A 22020-nucleotide genomic window follows, 5' to 3' on the forward strand; every position below is an offset into this window, starting at 1 on the left:
CTCTCGTTGTATTGCGGCCATTTGTCTTTCAATGCTCAGCTCAATTGCGTTCGATACCGATCACCTGTGATTGTTTCAGTCGGTTTTAACAGTTCATAATACACTACGCCGAGCTGGTCCCACCAAATACAAAGCATGACCTTGTCAAAATCACCGTTCTTGAAGCGTTGAAACCACTCACGACACGTTCTTTCGTTAATAGCGGCCTCACCATAAATATTTGAGAGCATTCGATGAGCCTCAGCCGCAGATTTCTTCATATCGAAGCAAAAAATTGAAACCTCCCGCAAATGACGAGAATTTGGCTCGTAAACTGACATTTTCAATCGAGAATAACTTTATGATGCAAACACAAATCGACTAATGTTTCTATGGGGTTATGTTGACAGATGTCCAAGTTTATTGTATGACATCTATGATCTATTTATTTCGACCACTTACCGCTAAAGCCATCTATAAGAAAACGGCGGAAGCAAAGTTGTACACCTAATATATATATATATATTTGGATACAGGAGAGGGCATTTTAATCGCCCCAGGCGGATATCTCAGAAATTATGAGAGATACAAGAAAAATGTTTTATATGAAAGTTATAGATTTTCTTGCGGGGAAAGAATTTGGAAATAACGGATTTTGTATAAGGAGCATTATCAATATCAGGTCAAAGTCAATATGAATTTTTTTAATGGAACTCACTACTTTTTATTGCACATTTTTGTAGCACACCTCTAGAGCTTTCTAAAACATTATAACAAAATATTTTTTCCTGAAGTACTTTTCAGGTTATAAGTTGAAAGTTATAATATAAAGTTACAGTATCGTCGGCACTAACATTATCCAAGATGTCCGACCAATGATCTCTTGAATATTGTTTAGGATCACGATTTGGATAACATTTGTCAAGCCGATTAAAGCCGATTAAAGCCATTGGAGATTGTACTTCTTATTTTCTTATTTTTTTGTAGAAATGAATTTTTAGTATAAAAATGAAAATAACAGGTACAACAGGTTTAATGGCTTTGATTTTAATAAATGTTATCCAGGATATGACCCTGAACAATATTCAAAAGAATTTAGCCGTCGATCGGACATTTTGGATAATGCTTTTGGATAATGCCGGCAGTACAGTAATTTTCAAGCCTTAATTATAGCTCGAAAAGTACTTAACGAAAAAATATTTTATTATAGTGTTTTGGAAAGTTCTCGAGATGTGCTACAAGAATATGCAATAAAAAATGGGAGGTTCTGTTTAAAGAATTCATGTTGTCCTTGATCTGATCTTGATAGTGCCCCTATGCAAAAATTTATTTTATTTCAATTTTCTTTCTCCCAAGAAAACCTACAACTTTTTTTTGTATCTCTCTTAATTTCTAAGATATTCGCCTAGGGTGATTAAAATGCCCCATCCTATATAATAAAAAAAAATTATTTTTTAAATTCATTAGCAATATTCCCTAAAAGTTAAATATAGTTCTCAATATGATTTGGGTAAAATTTCATCGAAATTGATTAATATCTTCAAGTCGAAATTCTCTTCGACTTTGAAATTAGTATTTATGCATTTCTGGATACATGTGTTTCCAAAATTCGAAAAAATATTTAAATTTCAATACAATTTGGTACTATTTGATATATTTTGGTCTCTTATTTTTTGGTCGCTGAACACGAATCCGAGGTCAAAAGTATACATTTCAAAATGGCGGATCCAATATGACGACTGAGTGAGTAAAAAATGCCGGGTCGGTGAAATTTCTTGAAAACTAAGCATTTCCGAAAGAAATGTTCTCTAAAAAAGTTGTAATGTTTTAAATGATCTGTTCTCTGATCTAATCAGATAGATTTAAATGGCTTCGCCAAAAGAGTCAAGATCACATTGATTTTTTTAAATGGCTCTACTTTTGATTGCAAATCAGCTACTAGCCGATGTCGAGAACTTTCAAAAACATTAATATGATAAAGTTATTTTTCATTGAGTAAGTACTTCTCGAGTTATTAAAAATTCATATGTAAAAATAAAAATAAGAGGTACAATCTCCAATGATCTTAATCTTGCTATTCAGGACATCTTGAACAACATTCAAGAGGTTTTGGCCATCAGACAGTTGTGTAATGCTAAACATCGGCTATTAGATTATGGAATCAAAAATAAGATGTGCCACTTAAAAAATTCGACCTTGATCTGATCTTGGCGACGCCATCTAAGGTCAGACTGACTAGATCAGTAAATAGAGAGATCATTTAAAACCTTTTTGTAGGAAACATTTCTTTCGGAAATGCTTAGTTTTCAAGATATTTCAAAGATCCGAGACTTTTTACTTATTCTGTCGTCATACTGATTCGCCATTTTGAAATATGTACTTCTGATTCGTATTCAGCGATCAAAAAAGAATAGCTCAATACCAAATTGTATTGAAATTTAAATATTTTTTCGAATTTTGATACATCCAAGGTAGCAATCAATCGTTATTTTGATAGTTAAGCGTTTTTAATTATTGACGTCATGTGATCTATTTAAGATGTAATAATGACATCATTTATTTATAACGTCTTTACAATGTCATATTTAATGATCAAATAAATGGCCAATTGTCGACGTACTAGTAACATTATATTATTAATGATCAATTAATAACGTCACACATTTATTTCGTTAATAACACAAAAATAATGATAAATTATAGTATATAATGATATAGTTTATAACATTGTGTAAGTGATAAGAATTCACGTCATTTTACAATGTTTAGACATCAAGAAGCTTATTATGATTCTTAAAATGAGATGGAAATTACAAAAACAATTAAATTTACTAGAATATTTATAACTTCAACATCTAGCAAATTTGTTTTTGTAATTTTCACTTCGTTTCAGAAACTGCAGATTCGTCATAAGAATATCTAATTAATGACGCCATGGACGATGACTTTGCTACCGTCAATAACACGAAAAAAATAACGTAGTTCTGACGTCGATTTATGACGTTATATACAGTTCGTGGCAGGAATGCTTGGGGTTTGATTTTAAAAATCCACGTTTCGTTCTTAGTTATTTTTCCATTTACGATTGTTAAAATCTGATACGACCGGATGATACATCAGTGTATCATAAATGTATCATAATATTTGTGGATTATGTTTTGACAGCCGGCCAATGTAATCTCAGTTTTAATCAGTGAAATCTTCCTAACCTAGTGATTAGGTCCAAAACATTTCAATATTTTTATTTCTTTATTTCTCCATCTGGAGAAAAACGGCAAAAGTTTTTTTTAATGAAATCTCTGAAATATTTCAAAACTTAATTGAAAGGAAGCGGATTGAAGACTTCAATATATCAGATAAATTATAGTTTTGAAAAAGTATAATTGCTTTTATATGCCAATAAGAAAATGTACTTTGTGAACTGTTTTTCTTACACAGATAATAATATAAATAAGTGAATAAAGGTTCGTTCTCATGCTCTAACATGCTTTAAAATGTTCCTACCATAGAATTTACTCACTTTAATGCGCTCGTTGAAGTAAATAGGAGTTGTAGCAGGAGCACATATTGGAGCATGCTGGAGCATACGACGCGAACAAATCTTAAAATAGTCAATCTCTAGATGTTTAATCATAAGATATTTCAAGCTCATCATATTAAGAATGATGGTTAGTAACATTAAAATCCTTTTTATTGTTGTTTCTCATTCAATTCTCATTCTCAATGAAGATTGCAATCTCGATAATATATGAGTGCCAAAATTAAAATTAAATTAAATTACGAATCTTCTAAGAGCTGAATGTATTCTAAATAAGATTTTTTCCGTAATGTGTAATATTTAATTACGTATTTAGATGATTAGGAGACAATTAAAAAAATTTAATCGTAAAATTCAATAATCATCAATTAATAATCATAAGTTGATGTAAGTTCATCTTATTGCTCAACAAAGATATAAATTTCTGTTGAGTAATAAGAACTTATTTCTCATATTATGCTGAAATTGCAATCTTCACCGAGATTGAATGAGAAACAATATAAAGAGAAAGAACATAAAGGATTTTAATGCTACTAATTGATAATGACTACGTCATTCTTAACATGATGAGTGTAAAATAATTAAACATCTGGGATTACCTTTCTGTATTTGTCTCTAAAACTTCTCGCCACAAACACATCGTTGACTATCCTATCTTATTTACTTATTTGCTTATTTATATTATTACCTATGTAAGAAAACAGCTCACAAAATATATTTTCTTATTGACAAGTAAAACACAAGTAAAAAACAATTATACTTTTTCAAAACTACAACTTATCTGATATATTGAAGACTTCGATCCATTTCCTTTCAATCAAGTTTTGGAATATTTCAGAGATTTTAATGAAAAATTTTTGCCGTCTTTCTCCGGATGGAGAAATGTCTTCAATCACTCGATTATCTGAGATTTCACTGATTAAAACTGAGGTTATATCGGCCAATTGTCAAAATACAATTCACAAATATTATGATACATTTATGATCACTGACGTAACATCGTCAGCATAACAATCGTATCAAATTTTAACAGTCATGAATATAAAAATAACTAAGAACGAAACGTGGACTCCTAAAGTCGAACCCCAGGCATTCCCTGTTACGTACCTGTCAAACAAATCCACGTCTTTTTCTTCTTATTTTAAAGCAGAAAATTTTTGTTTTATATAGCAGAATTTTTTGTGTTAACAACTTTATAACGAAAGGCAACCGATGGCTAAAACCTGTTGCAGGTCATTCAAGGTCAAGATCTTGATAACATATCAATTCGGGAATGCTCCCTAATCTGAATTTTTACCCAAATAACTGAGAATATTAGCATTGAAATTATAAAGAATGCACTATATGATAATCAAAACGAAAAAATAATAAAATTTTGTTATTTATGATAAATATACAGGGTATTTCGAGAAAGGGTCAATATCTTGGGAAATGATAATATCATTGTAAGCAAAAATGTTCATATGAACATGTGTCTTATTTCAAACGATTTCTGAGATAGGATGAATTTGGCATGCAATATTGCCATTTCTTTTAGTTCACTTACTTTTTTTGGCGCCGCTGTTGAAATGAACAAGTTGCTGAGAGAAGTGTACAAAAGAAAAATACACGAGACGAATTGCTCGCCGAGATATAATAAAAGATGCTATTGTCCTTATAAAAGAACGTCGTGATGTATTCAGACAAGCGACACATCATGTTTTCATAAGAATTGACAAATGCATTGATATTATAATAATGAAATTTTTGAAAATTTATTATGAACTTTAAAAAGATCAGAACAATAAATTAAATTTAAAAAAGTATGTAGTGTTTCTTTTTTACTAACAATTTTGCGCAGCAGGCACAAAGGCAAAATAGAACAGAACATTTTTGGTTAAAATGATCGATATTATTACTTTCCGAGATATTGTCCCTTCCTCGAAACACCCTGTATAAAATAAAATAAAAACCAATTAACAATTAAAGTTCTAATTTAGACTAATTTCGGTTATGTATTAATGCAATTAAATTATGCGTATACAATGCACAGATCTTAATTTTAATGAAAGACATAACTAAACCTCTTTTATTCAATTTAGATACACAAGCTCCAGATTTAATCAAGTCAATAATCTTTTACATGTACTCTATTCTGATCTGTTTAAAAATAATGCAGATTATAGAAAACAAAACAGATCCATTTTAATGCGTCAATGGATAACAGAAGCTAAGGATCGTAAGCAACATATGTGGATTATAATGTAATTTTTTTTTAGAGACTAATTTTGTATACACATACTCGCGCATACATGTATGCGCCTCGCAGTGTGCCTCATTTTAACTTTCGTAATATTTCCAAAAAAATAAAAGTTTGAAAGACATATTCTTAAAAATATAACGCATTGAGGAGAGCGTATTTTGATCACGTAATTTTTTTCGAGATTGAGACTTAAAAGATATAATAGTCACTTTCGTTTTTTTAAATGATATTATATGATTTTTTACTGTAACATCCAGCTGTCAAAACTCATCAGCTGATGAGACTGTTACGAGCGAAAGCATGGTGAATCAAAGAATACATCGAATATAATCCGTATTATGAGCATCAGGCTCCAAACTGCGGTATTCATGCGCTCACTGCTTGAACGCCGTGAATCTTATGCAGCGAGCGTCTCGAATCAAGCGACAAAACGTGTGTAAAAACTAGTATCATCAAAGAGCGCTTACAAATGTAGTTAGAATAAATGCGAGCGCGCCAAATAGAAAAGGCTATCGGGATAGTATTCCCCGATCAGTTACTAAAAATATTACCACTAATTAATTGATAAATAATAATCTGGCAAATTCTAATCATTGATACTCCAGGATAATGCTCGTCACAACATCGATACATAATTATGAAATTCTCCTTTGCCGAGAAACATTACCCCTTTATATATAATCGATTCTTCGCAAGATTTCGCTTCTTATTCTCCAGAATCCGTCGAGAATTTGGGAGCACGTGAACTCATATTATTCTCGCTGTATTATAAAGGTACTTAGAATTTTTGTGCATCTCATTATCGGGACTTTCACGCGCAGCGTTCTTCGGTACTTATAATATTCTTGCATCACGGCATCGATATTTATAATATTTTCGCATCACAGTATCGATGCTTATAATTCTCGCGTCATTAACATTTATGAGTTCATGCGTTTCGCATTAAGACTTATTATTTTCGCGTATTGCGCGAAAATTCAATACTCATAAATTCTGCGTATTTCCTTCCTCATACTTATGAAATTCTCGCTTTGCGTTTGTGATATTTAGAATTTTCGGAATCATATTATGTAAAAAGAAATATATATATAATTAGATCTAAAAAAACCTGCATTTCTTTAGTGAAATTCACATCTAATACTATGAAATTCGTATTCTAATATGGCACTTTCATTTAGAAAAAAATTAAAATACATCTTCCTCGAAATCGTTCCAATTTATTTAAAAAATTTTTAGTATCATTAAAAATAAGTGAAACATCCAAAGTTTCTATGTTAAAAGAGTAGATTAGTGTTATACAAAATGTACATACAAAAATAATTAACTTCTTAGGTGCATTCGGCAATGTAAATCTGAAATGCGAGCTAGCAAATGGCGAACTTGAGCACGATTTTCTAGCAATCCGAGTGCCAAGAATTAATTCCGAACGCTACAAAGTTATAAACTGTCCTTTGAAGTTAGATTATAAAATGAAATTTATAAATAAATAAAAAATACCCTATTAATTGAAAATTTCGTCTTTTATTAGAAACTGATAATAGTCTTATATCTAAAAATAGATCGTTACGCATGAATGTAGATATATGCAAGGTATATTTTTTAAAAGAAAATACTACCTTTTGCAAAATAAATTTCAGCAATTTATAAGTTATATCACTTGATTTATATTCATTAGAGTCTTTAATATATTAATGCAGTTTGATTTTATTTCATTCTATATGTGCAACATAAGCTTTGATCTAAAAATTAACTAGTAATTTCTTTGTTTTCAAAACTTCAAATTCATAAAGAGGAAAAGAATTAAAAATTTATTTTCCTCGTTAAATATTGTACATAATGTACTCCATCAATTTCTATTTGATAGCATTTATTTGAGTGTTTGTAAACTCAGACATTATAACAGTTCAAATATACTATTTGTAAAATAGAAGTATTAAAAGAGGTGAATGTACGTTATATATTATTGAATTAATTGGATATATCATGAATATACGGGTTATGAATTTAATTTAGGCGCGAAAATCTGCATTAACTCTGCGAGCTCGGTTTTTCAATCCAGAGTGAATCGAGCTCGATTGGCTCTAGAAATGTTAATACCGAACAGATGAGATGACATCTAGCAAAAAGATGTGAGTTGTTAAACGATTTTTCGAGGTAAAAGAGCAAACGGATATTTCCGATTTGCAATGCCAAACGCACCTATTATGTGAAATAATTGTGAACATTCTGAATCGATAGCAACTAAATATAGTTTAAATCGAATTCTATGCTAAAAATAAATTTTGCTTAATATTTGTCGTATGTGTTTTTATAATTTGATTAATTACAACTATAATTTATTTACAGGCACGTCCACCTACAATTATGCCTTATATCACACAAACTAAACGAAGTACTTAACATACAAATGTTACTACAAGGGCTATACTACTTTTTAAACATTATATACCTATTAATCGATATATATACGATACTTGAGCATAATGTAGATGAATGGACAATGAAATTTAATATCTTAAATTTAATATCTTATTTTATTCGAGCATTTCACTTAATTGTGCGAAGCATCTTGTTTCTCACATTAAATTACATATGTCAAACTATTTACTTTGAGGTACAATTACAACATTACTAATTATTTATAATTATAAAATAAGCATAAATAACAATTTTACAAAAAAGAAATTATACATGTCAAAGTTTTCTTCGAAATAACACAATCTTATTCATTGGATGTAAAACATTCAATTTCACTACGAATTTTCATATTTTATAAAAATAATTTCAGATAAACGAGACAGTAGCGATTCTTCACAAATTGTCCAATTATAATCTCGATGAGGATTTATGTAAACAGGTACATAATTATATTGTATTTTGTAGAATTTTAATTATTCTCTACGTAATTTTACTAGCGCTTATAAAAGTTCGGATATTTGCATAAATTTCATTGACTGATTATGTATAATAAAAATTGGAACATTTTAAAATAGTTTTAAATTGTGTTATTCTATCCTTATATATGATAGGATACTTATGCACACACACTAACGCCATAGGTAGGATAAACTAGAAAAAGTTTTTTAAATCATTTTTTATTTTATATGCGGATATTTGAAATTTATCGATTGTACCGATCTACGACCTATATTCTAAAAAATAAACACTGTGCATTTTGGCATATAAAATTGAAAACAATTTGTAAACTTTTTGCACTTTATTTTAATAGAGATACTTCAAAATGTTAATATATATGTACAAATACTTTAAAATATCTAAAGAAACACACTGTTAAATTTATAATGTTAAATTATATCCGATTTGAGTTATTTTTAATCATTTCTATAGATCACTGCTAATTTTTCTCAACTTGCCCTTAATTTAACTAAAATAACGAGGTAAAATAATGTTTAGTTCAAGAAGATATATTAATTTTATCTTAAATTTAATTTATTAGTTACTGTGCATACAGTAGCTGTACACTGTACTTAACTTTGAAATTAAAAAAATAGATTGATTTTGACACATATTGCAGTTAAAAATAACAAAATGTTATTTAATTTATGGGACTGGGAATTGCTTCTTATTTAACAATGTAACATAATTGATATTTTATTATATAATAACGTCTTAATTTTTTACAAATTCATTTAATAAAATTTATGCGAGTGTCCAAACTGTCATAAATTAGGTAGTATATATGTATATTTAACATTTATTAAATCATTTATTTCAATTAGATTTTACAATTTATATTGCAAATAAAACAAAGAGAGTTAAAATTTGGCACGGGAATTTTTCACTTTGGATATAATTTCGTTTTTCAGGTATGTCTTATATTAAATAAAGTATAAGCATGCATAGAATGTATACAATAATAGAACAAACACGTATTCAATCTTTCACAAATTACATATGTAAATGCCTAAATAACACCGTAATGTTTCAATTATTTCTCATTTTACTGCGTTAATTACACATTGTTTACATATTCTATATATTTTATATATTCAAGATTTTCTTCTACATTAATAGTTTTTAATTTAAATCAAATATTTTCATTAGTAATTAGTATAATGAAATCATATTTCTTTCAGTTGTACACGTCAGCTTTGTCCTTCTTGATAATTTTAATACAGGTATATAATCTATAATCTTTCTCTTCTCTCTAATGCATGAATGGCTTGATTATAGCTGTTATTGATTATTGATATTACGTATATAGTTAAGTATTTTGAATAATCAAACAAAATTTCTGATTGATAAATTTGAGATTTTATAATTTATACTTTATATACTCTTATAGAACGTTTGGTACTTTATTATATTTAAAGGGTTATATTATAATATTTTGTATCATAAAAATTTATTTAATACTTTACAGATGGATTTAGTATATCGTGTTTAGACATACACAACATTACCAGAATTTTAATTAACATTAATCTCAGCATTCTGGCAATTTGATAATTGTGCCAATCGACGCATGTCGGGCGAATATGACGTATTGTTTCATATCGTTCGTGTTTTAATTTGTAGATTTGTAATGTGGAACGAAATAATATGTGCCATGGCCGACGAGAAAATGTCTTCTTTTTTCCGTCAATATAATTTTGATTGCAGAAGTTGTTGTAATAGATTAATTCGAATTTCTAAATATTATATCGCTTTGTAAGTAATGGCACATAGATGCTGGTAATGCATAGGTGCATTTTGTTTTACACATGACGCGTATGATGTGTTCTATTTATTCTTTATGTTTGAAACAACAAAAATAATTAACATTATGCATAAAATACACATAGTTAAGTAGGAAAACATTATTTAATTAATACGAAATTCTGTAGATATACAGAGTGTCCTGATAGAAAAAAATCTGAAATTGTTGGATTTAACAATGCAATTGTTAAAATAAGAAATGAAAATGACTGAAATATTGTTGAAATTTTTTCATCATGAATAATACTTTTAATATTGAAACACTATGAATTTTAATATAAAATTAATGAAGATTAAAGAAAAATCGAAAATTAACGAAAAATATTTATTATTTATAAGATCGTTGGCCGAGTAATTGTCACGTTACCAAAACTTTTGACTTTGCAAATTTATATTTTTCAGATTAAAAAATGTGACTATTATTTTAGGATATTTTAAATCAATTTTTGTGACGAAAAACGTCATTTTAAAATTTTTACATCTATTGCCGATGTTAAGAAAATATTTCGAAAAAATTAGAAGGTGCAAATGTACGAGTTATCGCCATGCCGCCATAACGGTTTGCTCAATAATCATTATGGATATGTGCCACAAATCGACATATGTGTTTAGCTACTATATACATGAACGAATGATTCAGACACATAAATTAAAAACAAAATATATATTACAAAATATATTATTATTATCCCGTTATATCTAACAGAAAAAACGCCACGAACTTTTTCCCATACCTAACGAACATCTAATATATATATATAGATTATTATATATTTTATTAATTTTTTTTAAATATATTTTACATATATAATATATTAGAAGTGTGCATTAATTTTAAAGGATTTTCAAACGATAGCGTAATTAGTACTATTGCTGTGGCTATGTTATGGTTGCTGTACCCAATATGGCGCCGAGCGTGTCTTGACGCCAGCGATGACTAACGGCGAAGGACAATTGGCAAAAAATTGTTAAGTTTGCAAATAAATTACTCATTGATTCTGACTTATATGCCATAAGACTATTTAATACAACTTAAATGTTTAGAACATACAGATTACAAAAGCAGCGAAATGATTGCGTGCGTACGACGGCTCGGATATCGATATCGCATTACTAGGTTAGAATACGAGAAATTAAAAAAATCTACAATATAAGCATTTATCTGACGACGCGAGCAATTACTTAATGAGCAGTAACCGACGTGGATCTCGCAGTGAATAAGATGATTATTAATTTTACCGAGCGCTAACTAAAATCTTTCGCTGAGACTTACAAAAGATCCGTAAAATGTCATGATACCATGACACAATATGATTTACATTTTTGTTTCATTTTCGATCGAAGATAATTTTTTAAATGTCTTAAATAAGAAAATGATCTTTCATTCGAACAAGTTGATGTAAGAACGCGAATAAATTTTATGTATTTTGGTACAGAGATCTCTGATCTCGGGATTCACATAAAAATTGAGTTACATCCTTCAAGCAATGCAGTGGCATTTTTCGTATGTTTGTAATTTCTAAATCATAACTTCTAATTTCTAAATTTCTCCCCGACCAAATATTATACAGATATGAAATTCAGTGTATGGAATTCCATTGAATCATTTAGTACTCCATACCAATCATACGGAGTCGCCGCCCATTATAATACGATTATAATATCAAATGATCAAAAAATCAACATTTAATGATATTATATACTTTCACTGTAGCACATTTTGACATAAAATATAAAATATTGTAGAGTTTTATTTAAATGTCTATTAAAATATTATGTTTAAAGCGTATTGGATTATCGATATTAAATAAATACGGAAGGCGAGATTATGTATATCGTTCGCGAATGTTTGTAGAGCGTAATTTTTCTAAAAACAAAAAGAGTGTTGACATTTCGAAACGTGTTGTGATATTATAAACTAAATTCTTTTTTGCCGTCCATTTCTACCTTCGTTTCTTGGCAAAACTGATTCTGAGAATTTCAAGACGTTGAGAGATTTGTATGTCTATAATATCATAAACTTTTTTCTCACTTTTTATTCACTATTTGATAATTGTATCTAATTAATATTTTTATGCACAGAATAATGAGATAAATAAACAATAATATTGTTTGACAAAAAATGACTTTTCTTCGAATAAAGAACAAGATTACTCATTTTCCATGATAGTTTTATGCTGAATACAAATCCATTTTTCAAATAGTTCCATCATTCATGTCACAGTTATACGAAATTTACAATTGAAATTATTCTTAGAATATTATCCAAAATAAAACGTAACTTTTTATTTTAATATTATTTTATTAAAGAAATCTGGATCTTCTTTTCTGTAAATATACGTTATATATACAGTCAGTGACACAAAAGAGATGATCAGTAGTTCTCTGAAAGAAATCGAATATATTAAAAATTCGAGGGAATATTATCTATTAAGAGATCAGAAAGTAGTATTATTGTATCATTTTTACAAATACACTGTTTTCTCACAAGTTATGGATTATAATTTTCAGTAAAAAGATCGTTGCAAAAATTCTTTCTTCAAATAACTGTATCACAAAAATTGATGGACAGAGAAGAAATAAAGCATTTGTAGGAAATTTTATAAGCTTAACTTGATATACTTTATATTTTTTACATAAATCCTTTAGAAACTGAAATATTTATTAAAAAAAAGTAACGACAAATAGGTTTTTTAAAAAAATATTGAAAAAAGACAATTTTCTTCAAAACTGTTTTTCCAAAAATATATTTTGATACGCATCTAACATCGTATATAAACTTTAAGAAAAATACGAATATCATTTTTTTCAATTCGATTATATTATATATCCGTATTAATAAACTTATATTTTAACGTAAATGGAGAGTAAAAATGTTTCGATTTGACAATAAGTACTTTTTACGTAGGAGTAGCTAAATTCAAAATATTTATCAAAAATAGTTAAAAAATAAATTTTATTCGAAAATAAAAGAAAACATTCTTAAAATCGTATCTCGGAAACTATTGGTCATACAAGGATGAATAAAAAATGATTTTGTAAAGAATTCAATGATCTTAAATTTAAGAGGTATTTTGTACATAAAGATAGCCAAATCCAAGATATTTACGAAAAAACTATGAAAAATTGTTTCTTTCTCAAAATGATCAAAAATACGACATTCTTAAAAATATTCTATCGGAAAATATTGATCACGGAAAATATTGATCGTACGATATTAAAAAAAAAAACAAAATTGTTTATAATTTTGCTAGCGTTTTTTTATAATGACTTTTATTTCGATAAAATCAATACTGTTAGAGATATTTTTAAAGAAATCGTATTTTTGATCAGTTTTTTTGAAGTTGCAAAGTTTTCCAAGTAAGCTAACGATCAGGACTTTTATGTTGTATATGCCATTTCGAATAACTTACCGTAAACAAATTTTGCAACATGCATGTTCTCTGAGTGAATATCAATATTAATTAATACTTTATGTTGTAACAACAGAAAAATTATATAAACATCAATACAGGGTGTCTAATAATGACTGCATAATCTTTCGTGGGCAAGTAAAACGAACTAAACTGAGTCGAAAAGTCCTTTATTGCAATTTTACAATTTTTTTTTAAGTTAACCAATGAGCAAAGTGTCTAAAATCAGCACATAAAACAACTTTAAGATATTTTTAAGAATTTTTTTGAGAAACATCTTCCAGATATTTTATAAAGAATTCTGAAAAATATCTTAAAGTTGTTTTATGCGTCGATTTTATTCGCTTATTCGGCAACTTTTAGAAATTAACATCTCGTTTATCTATGAATACTGCACTTGTTTACAGAGTAGAATTATTTCGCATCGGATTAAATTTTTGAATGTTAAAAACGATGCTGTAAGTCAAAAAATTTTAGATTTCCAACATAATTTTAATGTTAAAAAAATGACTTTTTGTATGACATTTAACATTCTTTTATAAAGAAAGTTAACTTTATCTTGAATTATTAAAAATTTGTTGTTATGATGAATGTATTGTTCATGTTCTATAAAATGCATTTTTTTTAATCTCAATATTATATATTTTGTAATCGTGCAATGAAGAATTTAAATACAAGATTTTTCTGAGATACAAATTTGCGATTCGAGAAATATATACAAACTATATAATCTTTTTTTTTACAAATATGTACGCGCGAACATATGTGTGATGTATTATACGTATATAAAATACACACGCACGCGCACGCACGCACGCACACACACACACACACACACACACACACACACACACGCACACACACGCGCGCACGCACGCACGCATATATGTATATATTTAACGGAATCTATAACGATAAATTACATTATGTGTATCGATAGTCACAAACTAGAAATTATAAGTATAATGATTTCATTGTTAAAGGCGGAAAATTTAATATCTTAGAAAAATTCTGTACTTGAATCCTTCATAACGTGACTAAAAAGATATTGAGATAAGAAGAACATTTTGTAGAGGAACTATTAATTCATGACTTCTGATTACAATTTCGAGATAATATTAACTTTTTTTACAAGAACATTTTTAGATATAACAAAAGAGCATTTTTGCACATTAAATCTCAGTTATTTCGAAAACCTGACGTGCTAGTGAAATTTATCATTTTCAACATCAAAAATCTATAAAAAACATGTTATCTGAGTAAAAGAAACATTTTTTTATAAAGTAATATTATCTTTATTCACAGTGAATATAGCACCAAATCCATTTATCGACACTACGATTTTATGGACAGTGACGAAAATATGATACATAGTTCACATCAATTTATAAAATTAATGTTGGTGCCACTAGCATATGGTGACTTTCGCCTATCATACGAAAAAAGCCGCCATGGTCCCTCTCAGGTTTCTTTCTGACCTTGTAAAGCGGTAGATTAGTTCCGTTTATTTAAATGATTATTATTCTGGGGGATGGCGCATTGGATGCACACGTGGGTTCGTTCGCTGCGGTATTTTACGGGGCTTTTCTTACGTAAGTCGTTTATATAGCGCTTTTTCACTCTAATTTGACCTGCTAGTTGGACTGGCGCGAGTCTGTGTTCATTTTTGTGCTCTTCTCTATCGTGTCTTTCCGTAAATCATACTCTCGGTCCCATGTCAGAGACACCGGCCCTCAGCATCGGGGCGGGGGAGGGGGGGGAAAATAAAAGCCGTCATTAGATCTATAATATCGGTAATGATTCTTCCCCCTCAATGGAATCGAGTTCTCTGCCTTCTTCTTCTTCATCATCTTCCAATTCCGATTCTGGCATTTGGCGGACGCCTCTTCGGATAAGAATATGCTCATTAATTTGATGGCGGAAGCCGCCGGTAGTAATGACGGCGGTGGTAGCCTCCTCTCTACCAGTCTCTGTCATCGTTGACGACACAGCCATCAATTCGCTATCCCTATGGACATTGATATTGGACATTGATGATCTAGTCGCAAGCATAGTGCTGAAGTAACAAGGAGCTGAGATCAAAGGTCTTGGCCATCAATCCATCTCACTCTAAGAATAATTTTTTAAACAATGCATCTGAATCTCACTTAAATGAGAGTCAGCGTCGGCGCCCGCTAAAACGAGAAATGTCTCGATATAAATACTCTAAAAAATGACATTTCCTCCTTTGTCATATATGTACTAGGACAAGTCTACGCCGATGCATTTTTCTGTACTTTCTCGTGTAGTTTTTGAGTCTATCAAGAGTGATATTCTTCTCATGAAGAGGCTTGGCGCCGGCCAAAGTAAAGCCATAATAGAAGCTAAGACGCAGACGCGGCTAATCGTTTGATCTTTAATCCTTTGAACAGCCTTCTTTCATTCCATCCTTAAAGTCCTCCGCATCGGAATTATCAAGGGCATTGATCATTCTATCTCGCTGGATTGTCTCAGAGAAAATCTAACCTCAACGATCAAAATACTTGATGTACAACGCTTAAACAGACGCATGATAATCAAGGGCAAGGCCACTTACGCGCTTTCGCGAATCTGTATAAAATTCGTAGGACAATCACTCCCGAAGGAAGTGGTTTTATTTAAGTGCTTTATACAAGGTCGATGTATATATTCCAAAAGGGTGAACCAGGATGGATCTGTTACGTTTGTTATAGAATTGGCCATATCGGTCGCGACTGTAAAAGCACCAAACCAAGATGTCTCTTTTGTGGACTCACTAGAAAATCACTCTTGCTCAACTGATCAGGCGCATGCCAAGTGCATCAATTGCGAGGAGGATCATCTCGCAACCTCGCACACATGCCCTATCATTATTAAGCATAAGACTATCCTCGATCTGATCGCAGAAAAATATTCCTCTTTTGGAAGCTAGAAAAATAGTTGCTTCCAACAGCTCCCTCCCCCCGCCTTATCACAACACGCTTCTTAATTTTAAAAACTTTCCTTATCTCCAAAGTCATGCTTCTGTTTCTTCTTCTTCTATGCCAAACTCCTCACAGCTCTCCCTATACTACATCTAGCCGCCCCTCTATGACATCACTAGCTTCATATAATTCATTTCCAACATCTTGACCATGACGACTCAAAGGATCCGTTCTCTTCTAACCCTCCTATAAGCTATGCCAAGAAGGCAGCGTCGCCGCCTCTGAGACACGATCAACTTTCGGGTCGCCTCTCAAGGAAACCATTCATAAAATAGAGTCTGTTGCAAGGAAATACAAAATTCTTCCTGCATCATCTTTGGATCATTCAACTCATAAATAAATCAGGATACTCTCAGGATCACCTAGATCTTCTGTTTGCACCCAATGACATTAGCTACGATGCGAAACATTATTACTCACTAAAAGGAACAAGCGATAAAAGACCTCCACGTCCATCACCAACAGAGAAATCGACTTCAAATATAACTATGATCATTCGGAAGACTATAAGCTTTCTCAAGAATTGTGAATCTCTGATTAACATTCCTGCCATTACTGGCATGATATCCCTCATTATTTCTCTACTTCAAAAAATTTCCGAAATTCTATCCACTCTTGGTTTTTGCTCCGAATCTAGTACTGACTCTGTAAGTAATCTACATTCCTCCTCTCTTAGTAGTGCTGACCTAGCAAGCAAGATATAGTAATCACCTTCACTCGCAGTAAGCATTCACATTTATTAGAATCCTACAAAGAAATTACTGCGGCAAACTTCCTCAATTATAACATACTTATCAGCCGACGTTTGACGTTTTTTGCTTGCAAAATACCCTGTTTTATCCAACCACACCTTTTCGATTTTCGCCTTTTAAAATTATTAGAAAGGACTCAGAGAGTTCTGGCCAGAGAGGAATCTATATCTTGTTAAAGAACATCATATTCAGTCATTTGGACCTTTCGAATCTACATCATTCTTCGGTAGAAGTAAAAGATATAGCAATCAATTTCAATGATGAGTAACTAACATTATTAACATCTATCGTCATCCGAACCAATACATACCTCAAGAATAGTTCGACAAACTTTCACAACTCTTAATAAATACAAGAATACGCTCATAACAAGTAACTTTAATGCACATCTCTTGATGCTCCAAATCCGATCGTCTCGGCAGAGCATTTCTAGATATGGTAGAGGTAAACGGAGCCTGCATTATGAATGATGGTAATCCTACACTACTCCCCCGCTAGGATCAAACAAATCTGTAATTGACATCACGATTATTTCTGCCAATTTGGCGCTACTATGTGAAATCACTATTGAATCGAACACTTTTGGCACTTCCTTATCAACATAACTATTAGCAACTTCTCTTGTCTACAACATGTCTTTCTATACAAATTAATTGACACGGACAAAGCTAACAAATTACATCATTATTTACTATCTACTTCCGAAGAATTTTTTAGCAAGGTCCCTATGGATTCTACTGAGGCATATGAATATTTTTTATTTATGAAGTCTTACGACATTGCTCTTTCCTGAAAAGCAACGACTTTCCAGGTCAGTCCTGGCTCCCAGCAACAGGAAGAATCCTCCTTATGGACGGAAGTATGTTCCAGAGCCATTCTAAGTTGTAGAAGTGTCGCAAAAATATATCAGCAGTGCCCATCTATCGAGAATTTCCTTTCATTCAAAAAAGCAAGAGCGTCACTAGGACTTTATATAAGGTTAAGAAGAGGCAATGAAAGAAATTCGTGGAATCGTTTGACTGTAAGATTCCTACCAATGACATATAGCGCTTAGTTAAAGCCTTCAAAAGATCTATCAGAGTCTTCCAGTGTGATTTCAATGACGACAGAACAATCTTCTAGAAAAGACTAAGGGTAAAATCTCCTCCTTTCTGCCCTACGAATACAAAAGCTTGTCTTCAATGATTGCAGAAGACATTCAGGGAACAGTTTTCAAAGATCTGGATTCGTCCTTTTCCACCAATGAGTTCAACCTCGCTTTATCACAATCTAGAAAAAATTCTTCTCTGAGTCTAGATCAAATCAGCTACTGCTACTCTGCTACTCATACTATGCTTTCTGCTTTGTATTTTTAAATACAAAGAACTTTTACTGAACTTATTTAACCGCTTTTTAGAGAAGGGAACTATACTACTTTCCTGGAGGACTTTGTTCATCATCTTCATTCCGAAGGCGAATAATTCTGGTTTCCGCCTCTTCACTTCTATCATGATGATTTCATCATCATGTGCTCTCAAAATCTTTGAGAAGATTGTCTATTTAAGGCTGCAATGGCTGATGGAATCGCAGACGATCTTACCACAAGAACAAATGGGCTTTAGACCTAACAGACAGCTTGGTTACTCTCACAAACAACATCCATACAAGTTTTCTAGAGAATGAAGTTGTCGCGGCAGCTTTCTTTGACATAACTGGCGTTTTTGACAACGTACTTCCTGAAGATTGCTTCAGGATCCTCTCTGAGACCCAGAAAATTGGAGTTTCCGCAAAACTTCACACATTCATAGAAAACATTATCACTCATAGAAGTGTACACTTTGTTGAGAAGGGTCACCTCAGCGAGGCTTACTCTATACATAAGAGAACTCCTCAATATTCAATGCTCAGTCCGCTACTTTTCAACATTAGTGTTCGCGAGGAATCTTCAACTACACCCTGGAACTAACTTTTTGCAATATGCGAACGACATGTTGTGATCTAGTCTTCTTCGAGACAAGTCGGAGAAGCTATCTGCCAATCTCCAATCTTCACTTAATATGATTTATTTGTACCTTTCGAATAAAAACCTAGAGTTATTACCAACCAAATTCAAATAGAAGAGGGTTATGCAGGGGCGGCAACTTACTCTCCGGAACTCGGAGTCAGTTTCCGATACAGATTGACCTCAGAGGCTGTCGTGTTTACAGCGAAGGTCTGAGCGATCCTCCAATCGCTTATTTTAATTCAGGACACTGATTACTCCAAAGCAGTGATTTTTTTCTGACTCTAAGAGCATCTGGAATCTATTGGCTCCAATAGACTTATTAATTCTAATTATCATACACTAGATCAAACGTCACCTCGTTATCTCTTATAGCAGGGGCATCAACATCACTCTTGTTTGGATCCCAGCTCATCGTGATATTCCGGGCAACGAAATAGCGAATAAGGCAGTCAAGGAGGCCACCTTAAAAGGGAGAAGGAACAACTTTAAACTCCCTACTTCTGATCTGATCCTGGAAGCTAACAAAATGTCAGTCTCTCGCTTCAATAAATACTTCGAAGATGCTTCAAAAACTACTAGGATAACATTACGCCTTGCTTTACGCTAACTCCTCTAATAGGACGTGGTACCAGAAAAAGTCACTCAACCGTCAGAAGATTGTCTTGACTAACAGACTTCGTGTCATCGTTGACATCGTGTCAACCATACAACTTAAACTTCAGCTTGCATAAGAAAAACATGGATTCTCTGGCCTGTACGTGCGGTGACCCTAGACAGGATGCCAACCATGTAATTTTTTATTGCCCCTTATCTCGCGGCAGATTCGCCTCCCTTGTTAAATTTATCAAGAAAACTTTTCTTCGTTATCTCAATGATATTTTTCCTATGCTTATAGACCCTCAGGTTAAGATTTGCAGACTTCTCCTCTCCTTTTTCAAATCTCTACAATTATTGATCTGAGCTTCCCTTTCTGTTTTCCCTCCCTCTTTCTTCTTTCTCTTTCCTCGGCATCCGAGTGTAGCTCAGCCGCGGTTTTGCTCGGTTCGCCCTGGGTGGTGCGTAGGGTTTTTTGCCGGGTTGGGGGGAGACTGACGCTCCTTTTAATTCTAATTCTTTTCTCCACGATTTGACTCCTGTAAAAAGTTGGAGGAATTTGGGAAACGACTAGCCAAATTTACCTCGTCAACGAAGACTAGGGCCATTAATTACAAAAGACAAGACGTTCTGGGTAAGGACGCTGAGCTAGAATGAGGTAGCACGGACGGACAAGCGACATGTCCGGCAAATTCAAATTACGGTTACAACTGTTATATTTAGTTAGAGATAACAAAATAAGTCCATAAACCGAGCGGAAACTTACGGAAACTCGTTTTGATAATAATTGGAGCTTTGGTAATTTACTTAATGTTGATTCGATGTTAACGTAATAGTCATGAAACATGAAAGTTAAAATAATGTTAGATTGACGAAGTAGCCACATACTTTTAATTTGTCGAAATAATAGATGAAACTAATCAAGAAAAATTATTAAAAAGAAAGAAGGATATTGATACAGTTATTTTAAGTAAATTAAAATAATTGTAAAGTGAAATAATTATTATATTAAATAAATCTAATATTAATCTAATAATTAATCTTATAAATCTAATAATGACAAAAATGAATAGTATGTGTGGAAATATATATAAATTGCATATATTTATTTAATAATGGATAGTTAACCTGGGCTGTGATAATTGATATAGAATATTATAGAAAGGTTCAGCTAATACATTAAATGAATACAATAAAATAATTCATCTCCATTTATAATCTAATATTGGAATAGTAAATATAACGCAGTAATGTGTAGACATAGTAGTAAGATAATTCAAGAAAATTCTGAAATATCTGAATTCTTTAAAACTATTCTTTATCTAATCTATTATCGTTTAATATTCAAATAAAAGATATTATATATTATATATTATATAATATTCAGATAAAAGAAAGAGTGATAAATTATTAAAAATAATAAAATGCATATATGTATATTAGAAACTATGTGAATAAAATCAAAAGGTAATTAAAATAACGAAAATCATTATAAATTATCTATTTAAAAAAAAATTATTAATTGAAATCTATTATAGAAGATAATGAATGTAGAGAAATAATAAAAGAATAAATATCAAGGTATTAAATGTCAAATGATAATTATTACTTGACGTGTATTATAATATAACATGTATGATATAATAAAATATTACTTAAGGTTTATACAGAAGAATATATATATATACATACATATATATATGTGTGTGTGTATATATATATATATATATATATATATATATATAGTAGTAGTATAGTATACGTAATACTTAAATTAACGTTTAAACGTTAAAGTTTAAACGTTAAAACCGTTAAAAC

At 31.0% G+C, this 22020-nt stretch overlaps 2 pseudogenes; one reads left to right on the top strand and one right to left on the bottom strand.

Annotated features, from left to right (window-relative positions):
* Positions 1-15608: 15608 nt before the first annotated feature.
* Positions 15609-15886, bottom strand: LOC105617908 (annotated as a pseudogene).
* Positions 15887-20346: 4460 nt separating this feature from the next.
* LOC105617910 overlaps positions 20347-22020 on the top strand; it is a 3382-nt pseudogene continuing 1708 nt past the window's right edge.

The sequence above is a fragment of the Atta cephalotes genome (assembly GCF_000143395.1).
Source record: "Atta cephalotes unplaced genomic scaffold scaffold00014, whole genome shotgun sequence".
NCBI lineage: Eukaryota > Metazoa > Arthropoda > Insecta > Hymenoptera > Formicidae > Atta > Atta cephalotes.